The sequence below is a fragment of the Ictidomys tridecemlineatus genome, unplaced genomic scaffold (genome assembly GCF_052094955.1).
Source record: "Ictidomys tridecemlineatus isolate mIctTri1 unplaced genomic scaffold, mIctTri1.hap1 Scaffold_1016, whole genome shotgun sequence".
In the NCBI taxonomy this organism is placed as follows: Eukaryota; Metazoa; Chordata; class Mammalia; order Rodentia; family Sciuridae; genus Ictidomys; species Ictidomys tridecemlineatus.
Genome location: NW_027520981.1, coordinates 1 through 21,174, shown reverse-complemented (window position 1 = coordinate 21,174; position 21,174 = coordinate 1).

Sequence of the window (21,174 nt, the reverse complement as noted above, 5' to 3'; positions counted from 1 at the left end):
TTCAGGGCTGGGAGATGCTGGACAAGTCATTTCCCTTCTTTGAGACTGTTTTTCTTCATCTATAAAATAAAGGGACCAACCAGGTGTGGTGATACATACTTGTAATCTCAGCAATGGGGAGGCTGAGGCAAGAGGATCACAAGTTCAAAGTCAGCCTCAGCAACTTAGCAAAAACCTGTCTCAAAATAAAAAATAAAAAGGACCGGGGATGTAATTCAGTGGTAAAGGCTCTGACTTCAATCCGCAGTATCAAATATATAAATAAAGGGAATAGATCAAATTTACCTCTTTTAAAATCTTTTGTTCCTCAATTTCTTTGAAAGTGATACAAAAAGTTTGATAATAACCTAACAGGGTTATTTCTAATACAGTAGTCCCCCCCTTATCTTGGGGGACACATTACAATCCACACACCCCCATGATGCTTGAAACTACAGGTAGAACAACCTGTTCTATACATACTATCCTTTTGTATACATGTATTCATACCTATGATAAAGTTTAATTTGTATTCATACCTATGATAAAGTTTGTGAATTAGCCACAGTAAAGAGACTAACTGCAATTATTAGTAAGAAAATGAAATCATTATAACAACATACTATAATAAATTTACTTTAAATTTATGAGTTGTTGGGCTGAAGTTGTGGCTCAGTGGTAGAGCACTTGCCTAGCTTGTGTGAGGCACTAGGTTCAATTCTCGGCTCTGCATATAAATAAATGAATAAAATAATGATCTATTAACAACTACAAAATATATTTTTAAAAAATTTATGAGTTGTTGGGCTGGGGATATAGCTCCATTGGTAGAGTGCTTGCCTTGCATGGATAAGGCCCTGGGTTCAATCCCCAGCACCATAATAATAATAATAATAATAATAATAATAATAATAATAATAATAATAATAATGAGTTATTTACTTCTGGAGTTTTCCATTGAATATTTTTGGACCTTGGGTAACTAAAACCATGGAAAGTGAAACTATAGTTAATGGAGCACTGCTGTAATAACATTAATAATATTAGGCTTGAGTGTTTCTGGCAAGACTGCTTATCATTCTTCTAAGTCACATTTATAAAGCACCTACCTTATAAAGCCTTTGATAAAGCAGTGAAAAAGCAAACATCCCCACCTTGCCGAGAACTCATACCTAGCAGAAAGAGGAAAACCCTAGATGATAAACATAATAAAAGCAAACATATAATAAGCAACAAATTATTTATTTGGATAATTCCAAAAGAAGTACCTATCCAGATACCCCAAACCAATCTACAACTATGGAGGTTGATTTGAATGCTTTCAATATTTTACTTCTTATTTCAGCCAACTAACTGATTGACCAGTAATAGAAACAGGAAGGGAGGTGATAAAGAGTGCTGGATTCTTTCCTAAGAGTTTTATTTACAAGTAACAAAACTAATTCAATCTGGATTAAGCAAAGTGAGAGGATTAAGGGGTCCCATGGGTATGTCATAGAGCTCAAAGCTGGACCCAGATTGGAGATGGGTATGCCCGGGGTGCACTCTGGCAAAAGGCACTACATATTTGAGCAAGGGAAGGGCCATACCTGTTCTGGGTATCACCAGCCACATCTTAATCCAGCCTGCTGAGGCCTCCACGAGAGGCTGAATGTAGCCTGGGCACCTCTGTAGGATCTGGAGTTCTCCCCTCTTCCTGGTCCAGAGCCCTCTCTACCAGAGCACATGGGGCACACTCAAGTAGCTGATGGTCCTCACAAAACACTTTTCACAATTTTTTTAAAAAGTTAAAAAGATTTTGCTGGGCACAGTGGTGTATGCCTATAATCCTAGCTGTTCAGGAGGCTGAGGCTGAGGCAGGAGAATCATGAGTTCAAGGCGAGCCTCAGCAACTTAATGAGGCCCTAAGCAACTTAGTGAGACCCTGTCTCAAAATAAAAAATAAAAGGGGCTAGGGATATGGCTCAGTGGTTGAGCACTGGGTTCAATCTCTGGTACCAATAATAATAATAAATTTATAATTTGACATTAGAAATAAGTATTAACTTGATTTGCTTTTTGCCATTTTTTTCTCTTCTTTATTTTGGAGCCAATGACATTTCTTTTGTGGACTCAAACATTTGCTTGTAACATCCAGTGTTGCTATCAATTTTGAACCAGCCTCTCTCCCGGATTCCAGAGCTCAGCACCCTGAAACCTCAGCTAACCGGTTCTGATTGTTTCCTCTGCCAAAGAGCCCCAGTTGAAATCAATCCAATGATGGGATCTGATGACCATATCTGATAAAGGGGCCAGGTAAGAACCTGAGCTGCCTTGGGGACAGGCCATGAATCTCAAAGCAGACACACATTCTCCATTAGTGACCTCCAAGGAGGCCAATTTCAGCAGAATCATTAAAAGTTGATGATTCTGCAAGTATCTTTTTGTCCTCTGAGCTGTGGATGGTGGGGGAAGCAGGGAAGTGTAGTTTTCCTCTGAAATGGAATGAGGAGGTAGGGAAAGAAGGGCAGTAAGATAATCCCACACTTAACCTTAGACTGACCATGAAATTCAACTTTTAAGAATTTCAAGAGACATTCTGGAGGAAGGGAGAGCTCCAGTAACCATGGAAATATTTCAAGGTCAGGAGATGGGGAAAAGAGATCAAGGATTACATTCAGAATAAATCAGAAAGTGTACAGAAGACTGGGATCTAGCATTATTTTTCCCCCAAAGAATTTAACTGATCTCCCTCTTTGGTCTTTGATATTTTATGACATTGGACGACATCACTGTGGGTCAGGCATCCTCTTATGTGTATTTAGCCTGGACTGGGATAGTGTCCAGCATCTTCTATGAGAAGGCCCCCAGCCTCCCTTGGGGGAGAAATACAAGCTACAGAATTGCAAAAGGCCCCAGATACACATAAATAACCTGAGTGAGGTTGTGAACTCCTTCAAGTCCAAATTAGCAATAGGGCTGAGCTGGAGCCCCTGTTTCCTGATCTCCAGTCCAAGGGTAAGCATTGCCCTGGCCACCCACTGCATAGATGGAAGTTGACTCATTGGGGAAAACTAGAAGTCATTTTAAAATTCTGAATAATATTTCTTTAAAAATTTTTTTGAATTTTATTTTTATAAATTTTAATCAGCACCTAATAAACATACATACTTCTCGGGTACAGTGTGATAATTTGATACATGTATATAATATGTATCGATTAAATCAGAATAATTATCCTTTTCATCTCCTTAAACATTTATCCTTCCTTTGTTTGGGGTGTCTCTTTTTAAAACATGTAATAAATAGTTGTAAACTACAGTCACCCTACTGTGCTATAGAACATGAGGACTTGAAGTTGTGGATAATATTTCTAAATTATTTGTTAACACTAATAATTTTAAAATATAGTGCTTAAATTTTGTTGTATTTCTATAAAGGTAGGGTTTATGCTCAGTGAGTTTTGTTTGTTGAACTTCTTTCTGGTTATTTGTCATGACCCACTCTCCATCCATATAATCACCGAACCTGAGGCAAAAATCAGAAAAATATCTTGTTATGGTTAAATAGGAAAAAGGGTGTGTGAACTCAGACAGAAGCCCTCCTCATGGGAAGGGGGTGCTGCAAGGTATAGGTCATTGCCATAGGACACGTCTATTTCCTTGTTTCTCTTCAGTTCTGTATTTGGGCAGCTTGGACTGCGTACAGCTCCTCTACCAGATGAGCCCATGCTGGAAGAGCTCCAGTGGCCAGGAATGTCCCCATTCAATAAGACAGAATGAGGCTGTTCTATCCCAATCCCCACGTCACGCGGCAGCATGGCCTCTTCCCTTTTATGGCATGAAAGGGCCTCATGTGTGGGGATGAGGACAGCTGGAGGTCAGGCCTCAGTTTCACTCTCTGTTTACCCCAAGCCTGTGGGTCACCTTGGCAAGTCCCTCAGCTGACGGAGTCCCTATGCCACACAACCTGGCCGCTCAGCACAGCCCTGCTGTGGGGAGCTGCGCCTGAGGGTTGATGCTGCTCAGTGTGGGAGGCACCACCTGTGCCAGAGACAGAGTTTTAGACCTTCTGTGAGGACCCACTGACCTTTTGGCCCGGCCACAGGAACTGAGACGAGACAGGGGAAGTAAAGGTCACTCTGACTAGGGGAACTTGAGTGACTTCGTAACTCTACATTTGAAGCTGCTAATGTGTATCTATCATTTTGTCCCTTGCATGTTTGTGCACTTAAGCTGACAGAAGAAACTTGTTTCATTGGAGAGGAAACCAGAAGGGGCAGGGCTCCCAGGACAGAGTCAGCCACATGGTCCAGTTGAGGATATCAGGTGCATCTTCCCATGAAGCTGAGTAGGAGTTTAGCAGGTGTAGAGAAGGAAAAGGTTTGGGGAGAGAGGAATTGCTTTGTGAAGGTGACAAAGTCGGAGAGGGCCCGGGAATTGCCTGTGGGTCTCTGTCTCTCAGTGTGACACAAAGCCAGGATGGGGGAGCATGGGAAGATAAGGCTGTAGGGGTGGGCAGGTTGTACTGGGGGTGGCCCTACTCACCATGCCAAGGGGTCAGGCTCTGCCATCCAGTTAGGGGGCTGTTGAGATGGTGAATGGCTTGAATAACAGGGGCAATGGAGAGTTAGAGGGGAGCAGGTTAAGAAATACCAAGGAGGATAAATAACTTAATGGGACAAAAACCCAGGGACAGGTGCTCAAGTCAAACACTATAACAAGGAGACCTTAACAAGTGACAGTTCTGGACAGACACCTATGTGTAACAGTCCCATGTGGGGGTTCCAGGTCAGCAGGTCTCTGCTCCACACACCCACTCAGGGGTCCAGTCTCATGGCAGTTGGCTGTGTCCCATCTCTGGCATCCCAAAAGTCTCTACTTGGGGCCACCCTAGGTGTCAGGAAGGAGGTCAAGGACATAGAAAAGAGCTCCCAGGAGGCTTCACAGCCCAGGACTGCTAAGGGCACTATCATGTTTTCTTCCTTCCACTGAGCATTTGATCTTATGGCCACTCCAGGCTCCAAGGGAGGCTGGCAAATGTGCTTTAACCTTGAGTGCAGAGAGGGAGAAGGCCCAGCCCCTGATGGACAGCCAGCAGTCTGTCCTAATGGCTTCAGTCAAAATGGGGACATCTGAAGAGGAAAACTAGACCTCATAGTTCATCTCAGTCCCCACATGTCCAGAGCTGTTTGGAATTCCCCAATCCCTTAGAGGGCAGCCTTTCACTCTGGGGTCTGCTCCACCCCCAGGCCCCAGGGAGGGAATCTGGAGCTGTGAATCACAAGCTGTGAGGCATATGAGAGGTTATTTCCTTGGATCAAGTATGAGCCTCTGTGCATCTAATTTTAAAGCCAAGTTCTTCTTTGATGGCATCAGGATCAACTGGGATAGTTCAGTTAAAGAAAGTGCAGTACAGAAATAGCTTTCCCACCAGCCATACAGAAATGTTATTTATGTGTCTGTCAAAGAAGACATAGCCCAACCTGGTGATAATGAAAACTTCAAATATGCTTGTCCCAAGAGAGTGTCAGGAATATTCTAGATCGCGTTCAGCCTCAGCCATCTTAGTCTCATGTACAGCTCATCTGTGCAATGCTAGAAGAAGTCTTGAATATTCAAGCCTGCAGTAATTTTTAAGGGAGTTTTTGCATTTCCCTTACTTACAAGTGTTTGGTCTTTCCCCAAAATTCTATTACAGGTTGGAGCTCGATTTGAGGTATTGGAATTTTGGTAATAGAAGAAGGACACTTTGGGACAGCCTGGGTTAAGTCTAGATACTAATGCCAAATTGCAAATTAGTTAGGGGCTTGTGATCCTGAAAAGTTTAACATATGATTAAGAAGTGGCTCTGTTGATAACACCACACACTTGGATTCCAAGAGAAAACTCCAATACAACACAGTCCTGACTCTTCAAGCAGCTAGACTTCATGTACCAGGAGACAGGTTGCCCAGGTTACAGTTTTTTCCTAACTTTTTTCCCCTTCTTTCTCTTGTTTGGTGTGTAGTTTCTTTGTATGTAACATATGCAGAGGCCAGGAAGGGCAGGATTGTGGAAAGTCAGTTCAGGCTAGAAGTGTGACTCATCCATAGGAGAATATGAGGAGGAGGAAGTTGGGTCTAATACCTTAAAACAATCCTTTACCCTGTGCTCTGTTCCCCAAGCCTGTTCCTGACACAGGAGTTACAATCTGATGAGCAGGGCCTTCGGGTACAATGGGGGAGTTTGCTCTATCTGGCTCACTTTGTGCCCTCACCTGGCCGGATACCCTCCTGTCTTTTTCTCCGTGAAATAATGCTCTAGAGACCTGATCAGAGAGGAAAATTCACTCAGGTACAAAGGACTTCCAAGCCTTCCTGCACAGACCATCCCAGAGGCAAGTGCTTCTTAGTGCTATTCCTCAAGCTAAAGGAATCAACCTTTAAGTCCAGAAGTTGGGGTCTGTAGTTAGCAAGTTCTCTCAGGTAATTACTGAGCTGGGAGGTTCCCATAAATCCATGAAAGCAGGCTGCATAGCTGGCAGCCTTTTCTGCTTATGCCTGAGGTCAGTCTTGGACATAATAAGCACCAGGATAATCTAGCATGAAGGCAAATCCCAGGACACCCTTTCTGTTGGTTGGTTTTTCTATTTAAGCATTTTTCCTCCTTTTTCAAGGAAGACGCTTGGGTTATAACATATTAGGTGGTTCAAATACACGAACTCCAGGGGAAAAGGCCTTTCCAGCCAGCCTTCAACAAACAGAACAGTTGGTCTCCTTGCTTCTTGACTCAGCTTCCCTTTTCTTTTTTTCCCCTTGGAGAGGCTGATAGAGCTTGTTCATACAAGCTTAAGTAAGTCTGTCCAGGCAAAGCTGTGCACAGAAAGGAAAGGGAAAGGAGGACAAAGCGATGGAAAGCCCACAGGAAAAGTTCGTGAGGAAGATTTAGTGATTTTCACCCTAAGGGAATTATTTGTTTTCTTTTAAAACTTTAATTCTGTTTCCCATGTATGCCTAGCAGTATCACTCCATTTAAAACTGCTTATGTCATTCCATGTTGGATAGCATCCAAATCAATAAAATATTTAGAGATAAGTTCAACAAAAGAAATGTAAGACTTTTAAGTTAAAAACCACAAAACATGGCGGAAAGAAGTTCCATCAGTGAAAGACATCCCATGTTTTATGGATTAGAAGACAATGCCATGAAGACGGCAATACTATCCAAAGTAATCTACAACTTCAGTGTAATTTCTGAAAAAATACCAGCTGCTTTTTTACTTTTATTTTTAACAAAAATTGGTAAGACAATCTTGGGTTCCTATGGAAATGTAAGAAACTCACGGGTAGCAAAAAATAATAATAATAATTTGAAGGAACAAAGTTGGAGGACTCATATCCTGATTTCAAATCTTACTTCAAAGAGCTACAGCGGTGCTCAGCTTTCCATTACTATGACAAAATACATGAGGTGAACAATTTTAGAGGCAGGAAGGTTTATTATGACTCCCTGTTTCATAGGTTTCAGTCCCTGGTTATTTGACTCCATTGTTTCTGGGCCTTAGTGAGTCAGAATCTTCTGGAGTGGAACACGTGGTGGAGCAAAGCTTCTCTCCTCATGGTGGCTGGGAAGCAGAAAAAGCAAGAGAGAAAGGAAGGTGTCCCTACAAAATATAGGCCCTAAAGGCATGCTGCCAAGGACCACTCCCTCCAACCAGGCCAACCTCCTAAATTTCCCCTACCTCCCAATAGTCCACTAAATTGTGGCTCCATCAATGGGTTAATCCACTGATTAAGTTTGAACCTCAGGATCCAATCACTTCCCTAAGGCCCACCTCTGAACATGCTCCATTGACATGTGAGCTTTGGGAGGCAATTCAGATCCAAATGACCACATTTGTGCTGTACTGGCACAAAGTAGATACATAGACCAACAGAACAGAATTAGAGCCCAGAAGCAAGCTCTTATGCTCAATTGATTTTAACAAGCAGGCCAACACAATTTAACTGGGAAAATGATAGTCTTCTCAACAACTGGATCTGGGGTAATTGGATATATACATGCAAATAGTGAAGTCCGATCCCTACCTCACATCACATACAAAGGTTAACTGAAAATGGACACAAGACATAAATGTAAGGTTTAAAACGATTAACTCTTTGAAGTGCAGATAGGTGTTTATCTTCATGATCTTATGTTAGGCAATTGTTTCTTATATATGAGCTCAAAAGTACAAGCTATGAAAACAAAAATAGCTAAACTGACCAAAAAAATCAAGACAATTGTGCTTTCAAAGCACAGCATCAAGAAAGTGAAAAATTCATTGAAGTTTAAAAAAAAGAGAGACAAAGAAAAGACAACTCACAGTGGGAGACAATTTATATATACCATACATCTGACAAGGAACTTGTTATGAACAGTGTTGCAATCTGGATGTTTGTCCCCTCCCAAACTCATTTTGAAAACTTGACCCTCAAATTCATGTGTTAATGATTTGAAGGTGGGACCTCTGGGAGATCCAAGATTAGATGAGGTCATGGAACTGATGCTTATGGCAGTAGTGGCTTTTATGAAAGAAGAAAAACACAAACTAGTACTGTGCTCTCTCTCACCAAGGGATATCCTCTGTCATGTTACAAGAAGTTTTCAGAGGCTAAGCAGATGCCAGCACCGTCCCAGCCTCTAGAACCATGAGCCAATATCATAGTCTTTATTTTATTATAGCAACAGAAAACACCCCATTCAGACAGAATTGTGCTCCCCTCAAATTCATAAGTCAAAACCTTAACCCTCGATAGAACAATAATTGGAGATGAGGTTTAGCGTGAAGGAAAGGTCAAGTAAGGAGACAGCAAGAAGGTACCATCTGCAAGCCAAGGAAACGCCCTCACCAGACGCTAACCTGCCAGTACCTTGACCTTGTACTTCCAGCCTCCAGAACTGTGAGAAAACAAAATTCTGTTATTTCAGCTACCCACAGTGTGTTATTTTGTTATGGAAGCCTGAGTAGACTAATTCATACTTGTATCTAGAGTACATTAAAAAAACTATTAAAACACAGCAATAAAAAGACAACCCAATTTAAAAAATGAAAAATGGTATGAATAGTGTTTCAAAGATATATGAATGGCTAATAAACACTTGAATCATGCTCAACATCATTGGCTATTAGGAAGATGTAAATCAAAATCATAATGACATGCCACTTCATATCAACACTGATGGCTGTATTCAAGAAGACAAAAACAAGTGCTAGTAAGATTGTGGAGAATTGAACCCTCATACACTGCTGGTGGAGATGTAAATAATTCAGCCACTGTGGAAAACAGTATGACAGTTCCTCATAAAGTTAAACATAGATTTTTTTTTGTTTGCTCCAACAGTTCCTTTCCTATGTATGTATAGTCAAGAGAAATGAAAACAGTTGTCCGTGCAAAATCTAGTGTATGAATGTTGATAAAAGCATTATGCATTACAGCAAAAACAGAAACTAAATCCAAAAGCCTTTGAACTGATGCAAAGACAAAAAAAATGTTATCTCCATATTATGGAATGTTATTTGGCCATAAAAAGGAACAGAATACTACATGCTACAACACAGAAGCACCTTGAAAATATTGTGCTAACTAAAAGCCAAATACAAAAGGTAACTTATTCTATGACTCCACTTATAGGAAACATCCAGAGTACGAAAATCTATAGAAAGCTGAAAGATGGTCTCCAGAGTCTGGGGGTGGGGATGGAAAATGTGAGTAACTGTTAAGGGTACAGAATTTCTCTTAAAATATTCCATGAAAATGTTCTGGAATTATCAATGGTGTTGACTGTACGACTGTGTGTACAGACTAAAAATCTATTGGATTATATAGTGTAGAAGAGTGAATTTGAAGATGTATTAGTAAAACTATCATTACTTTTAAAGAAAAAGGAAGCTAATACAGACATACAAGTTAAGATTATCTTTAAAATTAAACACAGTAGCCAGATATTGTTTTGTCCCTTAGGTTAAAGTACTTTGGGAAATCACCAGGCCACTTACTGTATGGATTTTCTTCCCTGGTTTTCCCCCTTCCCTGTAGGGTGGGTTCTGTATGATGATGTTCCATCTAGTCACCCAGCCTGCCTGGACCTGCAGCCAGAAGATAGCTGTCAGCAAACAGCAGCCCTCCCTTCACCCCTCTCCTGCTCTGAGGAGGACACAGGTCACAGGAGTGTTGGCCTGTGAATTTTGCTGCTCGATTTCCACCGCAGGCCTGAGTGAGGCCGACACTCCTTTCTGTAAAGATTGTACCCTGTGATCTCAACCTCGAAAGAACTCCCAGTCAGAGTCGTGTAAGATGGGCAAGATTATATGTATTTGAAGGGGGAAGACTAGGGGAAGCATTTTCCAATATGCCATTGGCTATGTTTTGAATTTTTACCACACTTTATGGACAGAACTGTGTCACATTAAAATTCATATATACAAGTCCCAATCCTCAGCACACCTTGGAATGTGACTGTCTTGGGAGATGGGCCTTCAAATAGGTAATGATGGTTGAATGGGGTCCTTATGGGTGGACCTTAATCCAAGAGGACTGATGTCCTTGCAAGGGGAGAGGCTGAGAGAGTTGCCAGGAAGGAGAGCACAGAGGAAATGTGGGAGGACAGTGAGAAGGCAGAAGCTAAGGACAGGACAGGGCCTCACGGAAACCAACCTGTTAGCACCTTGATCTCGCACGTCCATCCTCCTGCACTGTGAGGAAATGCATGGCTGCTGTTTAAGCTACTTAGTCTCTGATGATTTATTATAGGACCCAAGCAGACTAACACACCGTTGGAATGTGATTTGGGGGTTTGGGTTTTTTTATTTACCTCCTGTAAGAATAATTATGGTAGACAGTTGTGGTAATGCACACCTGTACTCCCAGCTACTCAGGAGGCTGCAGCAGAAAGGATGGCAAATTCAAGGCCAGCATGGGCAGCTTAGTGAGACCTGTCTCAAAATAGAATTTAACAAGGGCTGGGGATGTAGCTCAGTGGTAGGTAGACTGCGTGTTCAGCTTGTATAAAGGTTGGAAACTCGGCACTGCAAAGCAAAACAAAACACACACAAAAATAATGCAGGGAGGAAATGAGGTAGCATTCTGTCAATTTTCAAATTCATGGGATGAAGAGGGTTCCTTTTTCATTTTGTTGGGGAACTGGGGTAATATAGTGAAAATTTTCAGAGTCATGGGATGAAGAAGATGAAGGATTTTTTTTTCTCTTTTGTGATAGGAGTGTTCTGCTATTCTCTCTGTCTCTCTCTCTCTCTCTCTCTCTATATATATATATATATATATATATATATATATATATATATTTATTTTAATTTAGAGACTGGGTCTTAGTTGCTAAGTTTCTCAAGTTGGCCTTGAATTTGCCATCCTCCCTGTCTCAGCTTCCCAAGTACCTGGGCTCCCGGACGTGCCCACCATGCCCAGCTGGGAGAGAGTCTTTTTATTCCTGCTCTCAAGTGCTCCTTCCTCACAGGTCTCCTGCAGCCAGGTCTCTGTGCTCATTCTCTGTATCCTCTATCCTTGTTCCATCTCTGAGGCTCCAACTCCAGTTGGCCTCTCCTTAGGGAGGACGACTTTTCCACCATTTTTTTCTAATTTAAAATGACATTCCAATCTGGAGTGCCATCTCATTTACACCTACTCTGTAAAATTCTTTCAAACACTTTAAATGTAACAAAGTAGTACATAATTTTATAATATATGTTGTTCTTCAAACTTAAAATGAAAAACAACCCCTGATCCATCCTGTCCCCCAACCTCATGCCTGTCCTACAGTCTCTAATTCTTTTTGCACTTTCTTGTGCTATGTATCTTCCTGTTTTTAAACAATATGCTTCTGTTACTGATGCTTAATTTTCAGTGATCCAATATAAGATTAACTTTTCATTATAAAGTGTGAGGATTTATTTATTTATTTTAACTGTATTGGAGACTAAACCTAGGAATTCCCTCTTACTAAGCACAAACTCTTAACTCGGAGCTATGCCCCCAGCCAGAGAATTTGGTTTAGTTTTCCAACTCTTATCCTTCCCTCAAACCATAGGATAACCCCCACCCCCAATTCTTCCACTGTAGCAATATAAGAACATTTAGTTAAAACCAACATTCAGTGATTTGGTTTTTTTGCTTAAATTAATACTGTTCACAGATAGGCTGGATCTGTATATAGGACGGCATATTTCTCTCCTTGTAAAGCTTAGCTCTCCTTGGTGTTGAGCATTCCTCATTTAAAGTTTTGTTTAATTATCTCACCATTCAGCCCTAGTTCTTTCTCTAACTTTGTCAGAGCTGTCAAGTTCCTCTCAAGGCTATTTCTCTCAATCAGATAAAGTCTCAAGCTGCTGGTTCCCCTGGTGCCTCAGACTTCCTGTCTCACACTAGATCTGGAGCTTTCTGGACCCTTTGCATATCCTGGATCCTTGCTGGGGGAGTTCCCTTTGAGTCATGTTCTTTAGTATTTTCTGAGAAAGTATATTTGGAAAGTTTTTGAAACATCAGAAAACATCTTCATGCTACTCTCATTCTTGATTAATAGTTTGGGTCTAAAATTGTTTAAAATATTCTCCCTCATGCTTTTAAAGGTTTCGTTCCACTGCCTTCTAGCTTCAGTGTTTTCTTGACAAGTTGAACGTTGATCTGGTTTCTAATCTTTTGTTTGTGATGTTTTCCTTTTTCTCTCAGGAAGGGCTTAGGATCTGCTTTCTGGATGCTCTAAAATAGCATGAGCATCCGCCTCAGCATAGGCCTCTTTTTGTTCATCCTCTTCAAATTGAGACCTTAAAGTTCATTTTTCATTGAAAGTGGGCCCTTATAATGTGGAGACTCGAATTCTCTAGTTCTTGGAAATCATGTGCTTTTTATTTGTTTGATATTATTGTACTTTTCTCCCTTCTCCTTTGTCTGTTCTTTCTTTACAAACTATTTGTCAGATGTACAGTCATTTAGACCAACTCCTTGTCTTCCCCCTCCTTCTTTCTGTCTCTTTATTTTTTTCTTATCTTGGCTTGTTCACGTCCTACAGGAGCTCCTGGGAAATCATCGGCAACCTCAGGCTCCAGCCCTTCTACTTCTATTCATTTTTGCAATTATTATTTCTTTAATTTCCTTGTTTCTGTTCCACTTTTTAAAAAACACTCTCTGGTTGTTGTGTAAAATGCATTATTTTGCTCATCCTTCTCTGAGAACTCTCATTATAGATTCTTAAAAAGCTCATGTCTGCTTCTTGTGTTGTCTCTTTTTATTTTTCCATTGTCTTCTGCTTGTTTGCTTGTTTCTTTGTTTTGTTGTCTGTCTTTCATAAAAAGTCATTTTCCAAGAATCTGAGATACTCTGAGATACAAAGTAGTTTCAGGTCCTGGGTTCATGCTGAATAGTTTTGACCTTGTCCCCTCACTGTGGGGACAAGGCAGAGAGCTGGCTTTTTCACAGAGGTAAGCCTAAATGTTAGTCGGCATAGGCCTTTGTTCTTGAAGTAGGCACTTTCTTTACTTTCTTGATGATGCATGTGAGGAAAGGACCCTAAGGTGTCTCTTAAACATCCAGCCAACACTTCTTATTTTCACTCATGTCTCACCTGTGCCTTTAGAGGAAACAGGGGATGGTCAGAGCTGCTTGGCACGACTTTCCTCCTCAGTTTTGTGCAATGACAGACCTCCCAAATCTCTTTAGACCTGTGATTTGTTCACCCTCTAGACCATTTCTATCCCATTCCAGTTCTAAAATGTCATTGCTATCTAGCTTGCTGTTTTCCACCTTCTTGTTCCCTTTCTTTTTGCAAATTTATAGCCATTTAATACCATCTGCTTTCATTTTCATCAAGTTTTGAGAGAGAGAATAAATGCCTGAGTTCTAAACACTTTATTTAACCTAAAGTCTTCTCACTTTTTAAATCACTGAGTTAAATTCAGCCTCAAATGTTCTTACTTATAAATTCTAGGAGGATTAAGATTGTCTCTTCTCCATATTCACCACCTTCCACTCTAATACACACTGCCCCCCTCCTATTCTAAAAACAACAATTATAATTCAGAGAGTTTCTGGGACTTCCTTGCTGGCTGCTCCATCTTTTCCGATGTCCCATCAGGGTTTAGGACTCTGTCACAATGCAAAAAGTTAGTTTAACCAAATTCTAACGTGTATCTTCTTCAGAGTCTACACTAAGGTGACCAATCCAGCTCAATGCTGGTGTTTATTAAATTTAAAAGACATGCTGATCAGTATCACAGAGCTATTAGTTATGTGAGCTCCAACTGGGAGACCCCAGGATTATGACTAGCCCCCTGTGGCTATGAAGTAACTGAAGTGCAGCTAATATGGAGGCAAAACTGAGTTAACATTTCAGTTATAGCCACACATCCATTCATGACAGGGAAGTGTTCTGAGAAATGTGTCACTCAGCAATTTTATTGTTGAATGAATATTGTAGTTTGTATTTCCCCAAATCTAGTTGGGATGGGTCAGTTACCAAGATCTCTTGATACAGTCAGTGATGAAATCCAAAGGCAGAGTAAGTACAAGATGCATGAAATTGCTGTGGGAAGAACATGGTAAACCTTTTAATTGATCAAGACACTTTTTTAAATAAGTAGGTATGTTATAATAATAAATTATCTAAAATAACAATAAAATATATAAACCAGTAACATAGTTGTTTCTTAGCATTATCAAGCATTCTGTCCTGTACATTATTGTATGTGCTGCACTTTTGTGGGTGTGTTCATACCAGTGTCCCCATAAACATGTGGGTTATGTGTTGTCACTGCTTTACAATGGTTGTGATGTTACCAGGTCATAGGAATTTTCAGCTGTATTAAAATCTTATGGGACCACCATTATATCTGTGGTATTGTTGACCTAAATGTTGTTAGGCATAAATGTTATGTTATCATTTAAACTGAATTCTGAATGACCACACATAGTGACTAACATATTGAACAATAGAGCTCTAGAGGCTCACAGACATTTTCTCTGTCTTCATTTTATAGTATTTCCTCTGACATGAAGAGAATTAAACATTTAAGCTTGTTTCTAATGAAGCAATGTACTACATGCATAAACCACATATGTAACAATATAATTGGGACATGAGTGTTTTGCACAGATGGGTGACATTAGAGGGTAGATTAACTATAGGATAACACATACTTGAAATAAAATTTGGAAAGAAAACGTATATTAAGGCCAATAGCTGTGAAGAAGTGTAAGAAGCAGGAACACAATGTATGTTGTTGAATGAGATCAGCTGTCACACAGGACAAGAGAAAGTCCCATTCTTATTGACCCAGTGCTGGCTGAATACTCAAAGAAAATATTTCTAAGTGAAATTCTGAAAGAATACTACAGCTTGTACCTTAGCAAGATTCCAGTTTATGTAGGTGCTTCTAATTGATCAGAATTCTTCTCTTTCTTTTTTTTTTACATAAAATGCTAGGCTGGGTGTGTAGCTTTGTGGTAGAACGATTGCCTAGCATGCATGAGGCTCTGAGTTCTGTCCCCAGCACTGCAAAAAATGCAAATCAAACAAAATGGAATGCAGATTTTTGTACCAGCTGTCCATCAGTCACCTTTCAGAGTTAATGCGAGAATATTTCAATTTTTTGTCCTTTGGCTCAGTACCCCTGTGGTGTAAATGAGAGAGTCACCTGTTTGTTTGGTTTTTAACCTTTATTTTATTTATTTATTTATTTATTATCGGTGCTAAGGCTGAACCCGGGGCCTCACCCATGCTAGGCATGTGCTCTACCACTGAGCCCCAGCCCCAGCCCTGGGTCACTTGATCTGTGGGGGTTATTAGTACAGATTCTCTGTCTTGTAAAGAAATCAAACAAACTGGTTATAATGCAGGGGAAGCATCTGGAATCGGACATGCCTCATTAGTATATTTCCTAACTAATTCTCCCTGGCACATGGAACAAACTTACAATCATTGTATATAATTTCTCAGATTCTGTTTTTTTTTTTTTAAGATGCAATAGGAACTAACAAGAAAACACAAGATTTGCTTTCTCCTCCCTTCTCCCAGGGCTCATTTCTTCAGGGAGAAGAGCCTGGTCCATGTGGAACTGTGCGGGCTCTGGGAAGGGAATTTCTTTCTTCCTGTTATTTTTTTTTCTTTTTGTAACTTGGAATTGAACCAAAGGGTATTCCACCACTGAACTATATTCCCAACCTCCCAACCTTTTGTTTTGTTTTGTTTTGAGGCAGTCTTGCTAAGTGCCAAGGCTCGCCTGGAACTTGTGATCCTCCTGGTTCAGCCTCCTGAATCACTAGAATTATAGGTGTGTGCTTGGGAGAGGAATTTCTGAGGAGTTGGATACCAGCTGTACTTTTGTTAGATGCTTGTAAATCATTAACATTTTTATATAAATCCAGAGATAAGGAAATACAAACAAAGGTCAGATAAATTGCCCTAGATCATAAAGGGATCAGAACACTGTCCCTATAAAAATGAATGCCAGGGGACCTTTCTACTATATCCACCCCTGGTGGGTGCTTTCAATGGCAGAATTAACTAAGCCACAGACACAGAGAAACCCAGTGATTTATATAAGGAAGAGAGTGGCTGTTGTGTTGGCTATAATCTGCTTTAAAATTCTTTAATGCAGGATATAGGTGATATATGCATCTGATAGTTGATTTTAAGCATAGAGAGAGTGCCAGATACTGTAATCCTAATCATGAATACACATTCTAGGGCTAGCTAGGCACATAAAATCACCTACAATCCAGCTGCCTTTTTTTCCAGCCAACAATAAAACTGAAGAGCAAAGTGTGTGTGTGTGTGTGTGTGTGTATGAGAGAGAGAGAGAGAGAGAGAGAGAGAGAGAGAGAGAGAGAGAGAGAGAGAGAGAGAGGGAGAGGGAGAGGGAGAGGGAGAGAGGAGAGAGAGAGAGAGAGAGAGAGAGAGAGAGAGAGAGAGAGAGAGAGAGATGCTGGCGATCAAACCCAGGGCCTTGTGCACTCTAGGCAAGTATTCTACTATGGAGCCACTACCCAAGCCTTAGAAGAGCAATTTTATTGGTGAAATTCATTATTTTCAAGAAAGTGAGCTGGATAACATTGATAAAAGCTTTCAGCTCTCACCATCTGGATGGTATCTAAGGCCTGACTTCAATGGTGGTATGTCCAGTTTCCTGCTCAGGAGTCTGATGGCCTGATCAGTTTACTTGTAGGATGCAATTACATTTTTGTTTTGAGATAACATTTAATGCAAGGTATGGTCTGAGACCTGAGCTCTCAGAAGTTCAATGTAGGACCACACCTGGGATTCTTTCTTAATAAGTGTTTAATAAATGTATAGCAAAACTTAGTCTGTGATGCTTCTATTTGAACAAATGACCTTTCTTTATGGAATATGGGGAGGGGAGACCTAGAGTCTTCATCTATCTCAAATCAGTGGTGGCCAAATGAGCTAAGGTATATTTGCAAGAGTGACTGAGTGTGGATAGGTGTGATAGTCAGCTCTGCATTGCTATGACCAAAATATCTGGCAAGAACAACTTTTAGGAGGAAAAGATTATTTTGGCTCATGGTTTCAGAGGTTCAGTCCATGGTGGTCTAACTCCATTGCTCTGGGCCTAAGATGAAGTAGAACATCATGGCGAAAGGTGATGGAGGAGTCCTGCTCTGTTCATGGTGGCTAGGAAGCAGAGAGAGGGGGAGAGAGAGACAGACAGACAGACAAGTGAGGAGGGGCCTGCAGGAAATATGGAACCTTTCAGAGTACTCCCTCAGTGACCCGCCCCATCCAGCCATGCCCTACCTGCCCACAGCTATCATCTAGTCAGTCCATTCAAACTAGGATGGACCAATCCAGCTACAGCTCCCATAATATAATCCTGTCGCCTCCTGTAATAACACAGAACCTTTGATGGACACCTCATCTCCAAACCACAATAGGCCATCATCTATGACTCACCATCCTCCTTTCCTAGGTGCTTGCCTCTTCCTGTAATTGGGAGGATGCCAGGGCAAGTCCTTCAGTTCTCGTGATCCCAAAACTATTTCAGAATTGCGGGAAGGGGTGAGATATGTCACAAGCATGCCCAGGGTTAGGACTGAAAAACCCAGAGGAGAGTGTAAAAGCTACTGTTTAGTACACGTACCTAGGACAAGCCTGTAGCAGGCATGTGGCCTAGGTTACCTCTTAAAGCCTCGTGTGTCTCCTTGAGATACATATCAGTGAGGAAAGTGAAACAGTAAGCGGCTAAGAGATTTGTGTGTGCTGGGAACTAGGGAAAGCGGAATTTTGAATTCAGATCTGCCTTCTGTGAAGTCCATACTGTTTGGCTTTAGATGATGATGATGGTGGCGGTGGCAGCAGCGACAGGGACAGCTCTCATCTTTATTGGAAGTAATGCTAAGTGAAGCAAGTGTGACGCCACTCTGCTTCCATGAATAGACTGAAATCAACTTAAGGCATATGTCCACGGAAAACACTTTGCTTTGGGACTCAGGAAAGCTCAGGAGCAAACATGATGTGGGTTATTGGCAAGTTAATTAAACTTTTCTAAGGTGCCTGAGTTTTCTCACCTATAAAGAGGGACCAGTTTTGCTTTCCTTCTAAGTTTATCATGAAAAACAAATGACATGTCTTTTGAAAATACAGCTGTGCTTGGTGCATAGCTCTGCTCCCTTTCGGGAATATTCCCCTAGTAAGATGGGACACCAGGAACCAGGATTGATTCTTTTTCAATCCTAGAAACTTCTCCCACTGCCAGCCTGTTGAACACACTCAGAGAATGTTTCTTGGCTTAACTAATCCTGAAAAACTTGTCAGTCTATTCCTGGGCTGCTTGGGACTGATTTTGTGCCCTCAGAATGGGAGGCACTATGGCAGAATGTGTGACTAGACTGGGTGCCTTCACAGTAAGTGCCTTCACTGGGGCACAGGACTGTAGAGACAGGGACAGGAATAGAACCCATATCCTGGATCTCTGGGCTTCCCTTCATAGCACCTACATCATAAGAGGAAACACAAAGTGAGGATTTGGAGAAGTAATAAAGCTGGAAATGTGAGCAAAAGTCAAGCCAAGAAGGGGAACTTGAAAGCTGTTTTGTAAAGGAAAACAGTCTTTTCAAAAGCATATATTATTGTAAAGATAAAAAAAAGTTGGGGGCTGGGGTTGTAGCTCAGAGGTAGAGTGTGTGCCTAGCATGCATGGGGTACTGATTCGATCCTCAGCACCACATAAAGCAAATTAAGGACATTGTGTCCACCTATATCATATATAAAGTTAAAGCCGGGCATGGTGGTGCACACCTGTAATCCCAGCAATTTGGGAAGCTGAGGCAGGAGGATCCCAAGTTCAAAGCCAGCCTCAGCCTATTGAGAGGCCCTGAGCAACTTAGTGAGACCTTGTCTCAAAAAAAAAAAAAGTTAAATTAATGTAAAACTGTAAACAACTTCATTTAGTAACTAATTCAAAATGAATGAAAGTCTGCAGATAACACAAGTGACAGTTTTGGTAAGAACTGATCAGTGTTACTTAGGAACGGAAAACAGAAATGTCTTACAATTTCCTTCTTGTTTTGGGCCTACTATTCTTAGAATACTCAGGTTTTCTTGCCCATTTCTAGCTCCTTTTCATTTTTACTGCTTTATAGGTGTGAAGGGAAGGGCAAGGGGCAGGTTGGGCCCTGTGGCAGGGACCTGAGCCAGGGCTGTGGGTCTAGGAGAGGGATCCCAGCCTAGTGCCACACCTGAGTACAAGCCAGAGTCATATAGATAGCATCGTATGGCACGGTTCCTCCTTTCTGTGAGAAGAGGGTTTTTTCATTGTGGTAATTAGTATTTTTTTTTCTTATTTATTTTAAAACTTATTTTAATTATGCAAATCTATAAGTTATTATAATTTGATACATGTATACAGTATGTAATGATCAAATCTTAAGTAAATTTCTTTAAAAACATTTCTTAGTTGTTGATGTACATAATATCTTTATTTATATTTATTTATTTTATTTTTATGTGGTGCTAAGGATTGAACCCAGGGCCTCACACATACAAGGCAAGCGCTCTACTGTTGAGTCACAACTTCAGGCCATTTTAAGCCAATTGTAATCAACAAATAATAATTGTACATATTTATGGGGTGTGATATTTTAATACATGCATACAGTAGGTATAGATCAAATTGAGGTAATTAATGCATCCATTTTTATTTTTTTGGTACAGGGATTGAACCCAGGGACACTTAACCACTGAGCCATATCCCAGCCCTTTTTACTCTTTATTTTGAGACAGGGACTCCCTAAGTTGCTGAAGGTAGCTGCGAACTTGTCATCCTCCAGCCTTGCTGAGTGACTTGGGAATACAGGCATGAGCCACCCTTCCTAGTGCTTTTCCATCCCTTTATCATTACTTTGTGTTTGGAGCCTTTGAGCTCCTCTGAAAAGAGACTTTTGAGATTTCTCACCAATCCCATGGGCATTTCAGCCAGTCCCCACTAGCTCCATTCATGGTACCACAAACCTGTGGTGGTTATGAAGTTTTTGTTTTGTTTTGTGATGCTGAGGATTGAAACCAAGGCCTTACACATGTTAGACAAGTACTTTATCACCAAGCTACATCCTTAGCCATTTTTATTTTTATTTTTTCGGTACCAGGGATTGAACTCGGGGGCATTCAACCACTGAGCCACATCCCCAGCCCTACTTTGCATTTTATTTACAGATGGGGTCTCACAGAGTTGCTAAATGCCTTGCTTTTGCTGAGACTGGCTTTGAACTCACGATCCTCCTGCCTTAGCCTCCTGAGCCACTGGGATTTCAGTCCCTTTTTATTTTTTTATTTTGAGGTAGGGCCTCACTAAATTGCTGAGGCTGGCCTTGAACTTACAATCCTCCTGCTTCAGCCTCCTGAATAGCTGTTATTGCAAGCATGTGCCACGGTTGTGAATTTTGAATGGTGGTGTGCTATATTTTACTGTTCATGGCCTTACATTCAGTGTGCTGTGTCCCTTGCCCCTGTGATGGTTCTCAGATTGCCACAGGGACAGATGTGTCCTAAACATGCCTGCTTCTCCAGATGTGCCTCACTAATGGCTTCAGGCTAAGGACTAGCATCTTTTCTTGCCTCAGGGTATAAGATCAGTGGGGCATTTTTGTCCAGGGTAGGAGGGGGGAAGTATCTTTGAAGGTCCTTTACTTTTTTAACTTCTCTCTGCTTTTGTACGGCTTTGGTATGATTTTCAA